Source organism: Cetorhinus maximus, chromosome 15 (genome assembly GCF_964194155.1).
Source record: "Cetorhinus maximus chromosome 15, sCetMax3.hap1.1, whole genome shotgun sequence".
NCBI lineage: Eukaryota > Metazoa > Chordata > Chondrichthyes > Lamniformes > Cetorhinidae > Cetorhinus > Cetorhinus maximus.
In genome coordinates, this window is record NC_135893.1 from 64,854,444 (window position 1) to 64,862,464 (window position 8,021).

The following is an 8,021-nucleotide window of genomic DNA, read 5'->3' on the forward strand; positions in this document are numbered from 1 at the left end:
TGAGGCAAGGGAGGAAATAGCAGGGGCGCTGGCAATAATTTTCAATACCTCTCTGGCCACAGGAGAGGTGCCAGAGGACTGGAGGACAGCCAATGTTAATCAAGAAGAGAGGAAGGGACAAACCAGGGAACTACAGGCCAGTCAGTCTAACCTCAGTGGTGGGGAAACCATTGGAAGCAATTCTGAGGAACAGAATTAATCTACACTTTGAGAGGCAGGGATTAATCAAGGACAGTCAGCATGGTTTTGTTAAGGGGACGTCATGTCTGACCAATTTGATTGAATTTTTCGAAGAGGTGGCCAGGTTTGTAGATGAGGGCAATGCATTTGACGTAGTCTACTTGGACTTCAGCAAGGCTTTTGATAAGGTCCCACATGGGAGACTGATAACGAAGGTAAGAGCCCATGGGATCCAGAGGATGGTGGGAATCTGGAACTCACTGCCTGAAAGGGTGGTAGATTTGGATGTGCACTTGCGATGCCATGGCATACAAGGCTATGGGCCTAGTGCTGGAAAATGGGATTAGAATAGCTAGGTACTTGTTTGACCGGCGCAGACTTGATGGGCCGAAGAGCCTTTTTCTGTGCCGTGGACATCTATGGCTCAATGACTCTAAGATTGGACAATAACACAACTGGTCACGTAGCTGTATGGCATATTCAAAGATAATAAAAGTCTTTTATTTAAAACATAAATGGTTTCTTCACTGTTAAAAGTAGTAAACATCGGCAGGTTATCATAGCACTGCAAGTGGCTTATACTGGATTCATTCCAGTTAAGGTAGAACTTATTGTTCAAGATTTTTCTTATGAAATAGATTAGTACCAGACAGTAAGCAGGCAAATTATGTATCATTTTCTTTCAAGGTTTCCAGAGAATAGATCCTAGCTGTCCCCTCTTGCTCTTCTCTATCTCTAAATATGTCATCTCACCCACTCTCCCTCCCCCTGCATTCTCTCTGCCACAAAATCAAAATGCAAAACTCATTGCACTGTCTCCCACTTTCAGTCCCAGGTTTGCACTAAGTGTGGTAGCAGGCGGGAAAAAGAACATTTTACACCCCCCCACCCCCCCGCACCCCCCACCAACCCTCCCCCACCCCCACCCCCACCCTGCTGCATTGGTGACTTTTCACGCTGTATCATCCCAATCCCATCTCATTAATCATGCCACTTTGCTGGTGGGTGGCCTCCGATTCACCCTCACGTCACCTCACCGCTTCCTCACGTTGGGTGCCGGGCGCACACCTCTCAGTGCTTCCAGCCCAGGGCTGCCACACAGAAGACATGGCCCCAAAAGGCAAGAAGACTGCACTCCCCCAATTCAGTGATGCGTCCCTTGAACACTGTGGAGGCCCGCCGGGATGTCTTCCACCCCCGCTCTGGCTACAGGAGAGGCAGCAACATCACCAACCCAGCTTGGGAGGTGGTGGCAGCCATGGTCAGCGCCAATGCCCTGCAAAAGAGGACAGCCACCCAGTGCCGAATGATCCCCATTCTGCCAGGGTAAGTCACCCTTCTCTTCACTCTCAACTCACACACTCACAAACCCATCACACATCCACAGGGATCTCACTCACTGCCAGTTCAGGGGACATAAGCGTTCACTCTCTCACATGCAACTTCATTGTCCTCATCCTGTCCATGGCACCACTCACCACCCATACATGCTAGGCATGTGGCCTGGTAGGTGTCCTGTTTGTACACTCTCTCCATCTGTCTTCCTGCAGGACAGGCTGGTACACAACAAAAGGGAGAGGTCATAGACCGGTGGAGGAATACTTGAAATCAAGGTCCTCACAGACATTGAAAACAGACCATCTAGCTGGCCAGTGAGGACCTGGACCGGTCCTGTGCTGACGGTGAGGTCGATGGTGCTCTACCAAGTGAGGATCCAGCAGTGCAACATCCACTAGACAACCATGCTGTGAGTGATGTGTCCTCTTTCACAGGCCACTGCCATGCACTAATTATCTCTCCTTGCTTTCGTAGGCACATCTGCCAAACAGCTGACAGACAGAGTCCATGACCCAGGGCCTCCAATCAAGCCCTGAAGAAACCTCTGAAGAGGAATCTGCTGAAGCCCTCATTGAATACCCATCATAGTGCTCACCCACACCATCCACCAGCGCAGTGACACATACCTCAGTGGAACCTAGCTTTAGAGTAGCCTTGGGATCACAATCTGGTGAGCACATCACACTGTCTGATCCACAGCAGGCAGAGACCGGGACTTCCCAGGTTTCCGTCACTCAGAGGACTGCTGGAGGCCAGAAATATGCTGAGTCTGAGTCAGATGATGAGCCTCTGGACTCGGCTATACCTCAGTTGCTGGAGCTGCAAAGGCAAGCTGGGGCTCATCAGGAAGGGATGTCCGCTGCACTCCTCAGATTGCAAGGCACAAAGGAGGAGTCCGTCTGCTGCACCCTGAGGCCGCCACACAGGCGTCATCAGCCAAATTCTCTGTGGGTAGCCCTGGTCCCTGAGGAGCCAACCCTGCAGCCTCTATGGACACTGGAAGATGTCAGAGATCTGAGACCTACTGAGAATGTCAGAGACATGGACACTCCCTGGGAACCAAGCACAAATCTGCAGAGTGCATTTGTGGTGGTCGCACACCAGCTGAGCATTCAACAAGTGGAAGCCATTGTGGTTGACGTAGTTGACTGCTTGTTGCCATGAAGACCTGAGCACCACACAGTCAATGGCACCCTACATCTGTGGAAAACCTGAGAATTGGCAATTCCCAGTGGTCTTGTTTCCTGGCTTTCCTGGTCCAGGGTGAAATGCACAAAGTTGTGTGCCTTTGCAAAGATGGCGTCCGTGACCTCATGGATGCATTTGTGCGTGGAGGCTTATTATATCCCACAGAGGTCACCTGTGGAGCCCTGAAAGGAGCCACTGGCGTGGAAATTGAGCGCCGCAGTCACTTTCATGGCCACTGGCAGTGGATGCCCTCCATGTCCCCTTGGCGCCAAATCCTGCAGTAGCTGGCAGATGTGACCGACCAGTTCCCTAGACATGCGCAGTCTTTGGCGACACTGGTTCTCGGTCATCTGCAGGAATGAAAGGTGGCATCTATAGACCCTGGGTGTTGCTAGGCACCGACCAACGACGGCTCACTGTGGCTCTTCGGCAGCCTGTGTGGGAGCACCAGCCGCCCCTTCCTCCTCAGGGTGCTGCTCTTCCCATCGCCACAGTCACTCTCTCCCCTATCGTCTTCACTGTCTATAAGCCATGAGGCATACAGATAGGTCACCAGGCTCCATGCTCCTGATGTACTCCTCCTGCAGGATAAAAGAGAGACATGTGTATTAACATGGGTGAAGGCCCCTTAACGCATCCCAGAGAGTGCTGGCCACTACTGCATGGCTGCCCGAAGCCCCTCCCATCTCCGCCCCACTCCAGCTGACCGATTGGCGGAAGCTTTGCCCACTGGACTGCATGCTGTGCTCTCAGCTCAGGGACAGACATTCTCCTAACCCACACTGCAAGGCTGCACTGTTAGCTTGAACCATGGGGGAGACTGGTCCAAACTGGGATGCTGACATTGCAAGGGGCTGTGAGCGCCTCCACCAGTGACTGCTCCATGACCAGCTTTAGCAAGGAGATTGTACAATGTGCGCAGTTGTCCAATTGTTCTGCAGCCCACTAAAATCCTCAATACTTTGCAGTCTGTGCCCAAGGGGTGAAAAACTCTGGAGCACTTAGTGGCACATTGATACCTCTATGTTGCTTGAGTGGACAGGAAAACTAGAGGCCTGATGCCAATCATATCAATGTGGCTGTGCCTGAGCTGTCTCAGCTGCAGAGAAATGGTCACTTTATACAGGTTTCCCTAATGAATGGCCAATTCCTTCCCCCCAACCTTCAACTGCAGTGCAGTCCTACCCCTCCACAACTTGCCTCGACCGCAGTGCAACCCTTGCCCCAGCACCGCACTGTCAGCGAGCCGGGAAAATGGAGCTTGCCTGTGCCCTAGCCTGAATGCACGATGGCTCAACCTTGAGGCCCAACAGGTGACCCACGCGAGTGCAGTACAACATTACTGTGCACCACTCTGCGTTCCCCTCGAAGTGCAGCTCACCAGGTGCACACCTTAGAAGTGCTGTTGTGAAACACATCAGCGTGCAATTGCAGTGACGTGCTTGGACGATCCAGTGTGGGGGGGATGATGATTCTGGAGAGCTGGGCTTATAATGATATGCAGATGTGTGACAATGAAGTTCCTGATGTGCGGCAGCGGGAAACGCAGCCCGCCATCAATGGGCAAAGCAGACGATTGCAAACTGTTTCCACCGCATCGTGAAACCAATTTTTGGCCTTCCCACCATATTGTCCACTCATGCCCGCCATGATGCCCAATGCCAACAGGGACAGAAAATTCTGCCCTCGGTCTTTTCTTCCTCCTACAATATAAAGAAAGAACTTGCATTTACACAGCACTGTTCACAACCTCAGGATGTCCCAAAGTGTTTAACAGCCAATGAAGTACTTTTTGAATTGTAATCACTGTTACAGGGAATTTGTTCTCACCAACAGCAATGAGATAAATGATCAGATAACCTGATTTAGTAATGTTGATCAAGGGATAAATGTTGACCACAACACATTGTAATTATTGTAAAAAAAATTACCTCAAAAATATATAATTTGGCAGACAATATGATCAGACCTTCTCAAGGGCAATTAGCGATGAGCAACAAATGCTGGCCTTGCCAATGACACTCGCAGCTCGTGAAGGAATAATGAACATCAGTCACTCTTGCAGGGGTCAACATTTCTTGCATGTGCTCAGTGGCAACTTTTGTGCACATTATAATTGCACTTATTCAAAAGTAATCCATTGGTTGCAAAACACTTTGGGACATCTTAAGCCCATGCTAAAAGTATAATCTTTGCGATTTGAATAAACATTCAGTAAAACCCAAATCAAAAGAATGCAAAATGTATGCAACTGACTGAGATGCTTCTCTTGCAAAGTACATGGAGATGGAACTCAAGAGAATGGGAGAGCTACCATTCAAAAGGAGCTTAGGGCTGATGTTAGGATGTCTTCCTCATATATATAAATAATTACCACATTCAACTAACAACCCGGTAAGGGAACAGGGAAGAAAGCTTACTATAATTTAATAAGCAGTTAGATCCTGTAAAGGGAAGACTGTAGGTTCTTCTAGATGTTGGTGCCTTATTTACCTCATGACCTTCTGAACGTTCTTACCTGGCCACTCTAATTCATTTTCTCTTAAGATTTAGTGCCTTAAAAATTATTCTTCTCTTCCTCCTACATTTGGCAGCAATAGCAACTTGCATTTATGTAGTACTTATAACATAATAAAATATCCCAAAATGATTTACAGGTTCATTAAGGAACAAAATTTGACACTAAGCCATACAAGGAGATATTAGGTCAGGGAGCAAAAGACAGGCTTCTAACACCACTAGCTTGGCAGCCTTCACCACTATTACTTGATTCACCTCATCTTCTCTCTGACTCTTCCTCATCTCAGTGATGTCATGCACATTGAGCCATGGCCCTGAAGCTGGGATCCCTTCGGGATGCAACACTCACTGTGAAAATGGAAACATGCAGAATAGCACCTAATCCAAGGCATTGCTGCTCTTGTTTGTGGATTCACACAGCACATGAGTTTACATTGTTGTGAAACTGTTGGAGCTATTTTTCACAGTTCCACTGGATTATTTCCACGTGCATTGAACCAAAGCAAGGAATAATTAACACATCTGAAAATAACAAACATTTGTTGGGCAGCCTCATGGGCGACATAAATCTTTAAGAAATGTTGACATCCATCACAGTGATGGGATACAGCTTCACAAGGTCATTTGCCTTAAATGCTAACTCAGTTTCCCTCTCCATAGATGTTACATGTGTATTTTCAACATTCTCTGTTTTTATTTGATAATTTTACCCTCTAGATAATTTTCTCTCTTCAAGTAATATCAAGCCAAAGTTAAGTGCTTGGAAGTGATTGAGCTCAAGGCTGATTAAATAGTTTATTTGTCTGTTTGTGGAAACTCAGTTATCTCATTCTGCATCTTTCAATTTTCGCAGTGAGTGTTTTGTTCTTGGGGAACCATAAAAGGGTTACAACACAGGAGGCCATTCAGCCCATTGTGTTTGTGCCAGCTCTCTGTAACAGCTACTCTGCTAGTCCCACGCTATCCACTTTTCCTCGTAGCCTTGCAAATCTTTTCAGATGCTCATCCCTTTTGAAAGCTTCGATTGAATCTGCCTCCACCACATTCTAAGGCTGTGCACTCCACATCCTAACCACTTGCTGCATAAAAAGTTTCCCCTCAGGTTCCATGCCAATCACCTTAACTCGGTGTCCTGTGGTTCCTGACCCTTCTGCCAATGGGAACAGTTTCTCCTTATTTACCCTGTCCAGACTCATGATTTTGAACACCTCCATCAAATCTCAATCTTCTCTTCTCTAAGAACAGTCCCAGCTTCTCTAATGCTCCCACATTACTGAAATCTCTCAAACCCAAAATCATTCTCATAAGACTTATCTGCATCCTCTCCAATGCTTTCACATCCTTCCTAAAGTGCAGTGCCCAGAATCAGACTCAAAACTGTATTCCATTTGAGGCTAGACCAATGTTATCTAAAGGTTCACTATAGCTTCCTTGCTTTTGTACTCTATGCCCCTGTTTATAAAGCCCAAGATCCCCTATGCTTTATTAACCTGCTTTTTCAATCTGCCTTGCCATCTGCAATGATTTGTACACATATACTCTCAGGTTCCTCTTTTCCTGCATCCCTTTTAAAAATGTAGCCTTTATTTTATATTGTCTCCACACTCTTCCTTCCAAAATTATCACTCCACACTTCTCTGCATTAAATTTCATCTGCTACTTGTCAGCTCATGCCACCAACCTGCCTGTGTGCTCCTGAAGTCCATCACTATCCTCTTCATGGTTCACAAAACTTTCAGGTTTTTTGTCATCTGCAAATTTCAAACTGTGCCCTGTACACCCAAGTCTAGGTCATGAATATAGATCAGGAAAAGCAGTGGTCCAAACACTGACCCCTGGGGAACCCCACTGTTGTAATATGGGTTCTATAGATGTCTCAGTGATGAGATCTTGAGACATGTATATTTAAAGATGAACCATTTATTGTTAACCTTTAACTATTTACAGATCCCAGGTTACTGTCATGCATGGTGCTGGTACCTCCATGCAGGCTGGTTCCAGAGTATTTTCTCTAGCCTGTTCTCTTGGTCTATTATCATGTGACTCTATACATCATACCGTGGGCAGTGCTACTCTCCATTAGCCCCTGTTCTACCAGGCACATTTACCTTACAATGGCATGCAGGAACATCGTACAACACCGACTGTATACCATCCTCCAGTCTGACAAAGAATCATTCACCACTGCTCACTGTTTCCCGGTCACTCAGCCAACTTTGTATCCAGGCTACCAATGTCCCTTTTATTCTATGGGTTCTAACTTTGCTGTCAAGCCTGTTATGTGGCATTTTACCAAATGCCTAGGCTAAGGTCATAGGGCAGGCCACTGCAGGGGTTAAAAAGAGTGGACGAGAAGACAAAGGGCGGGTGTCAATTTTAACCCGCAGTGGGTTTTGGGTGGTCCAAACACTGACCCCCGGGGAACTCCGCTGTTGTACTATGGGGTCTTTAGATGTCTCAAAGATGAGATCTTGAGACTAGAATATTTAAACATGAACCTTTTATTGTTAACCTTTGACTATTTACAGATCCCAGGTTACTGTCATGCATGGCGCTGGTACCTCCATGCAGGCTGATTCCAGAGTGTTCTCTCTAGACCGTTCTCTCGGTCTATTATCATTATATTGTGAAAAGAGGATTATCTCAAGAGATACCCCATAGGTACTGCCTATACAATACAGGTCTACATATTAAATATCTGCAAAATGAAAATAAAAGCATGCACAGCTAAGTTTTAAGTTTGCCTGCCAGAATTCCAGAGAACTGATGGGCAGCGGGGTTTCTGAAGGGCCTCG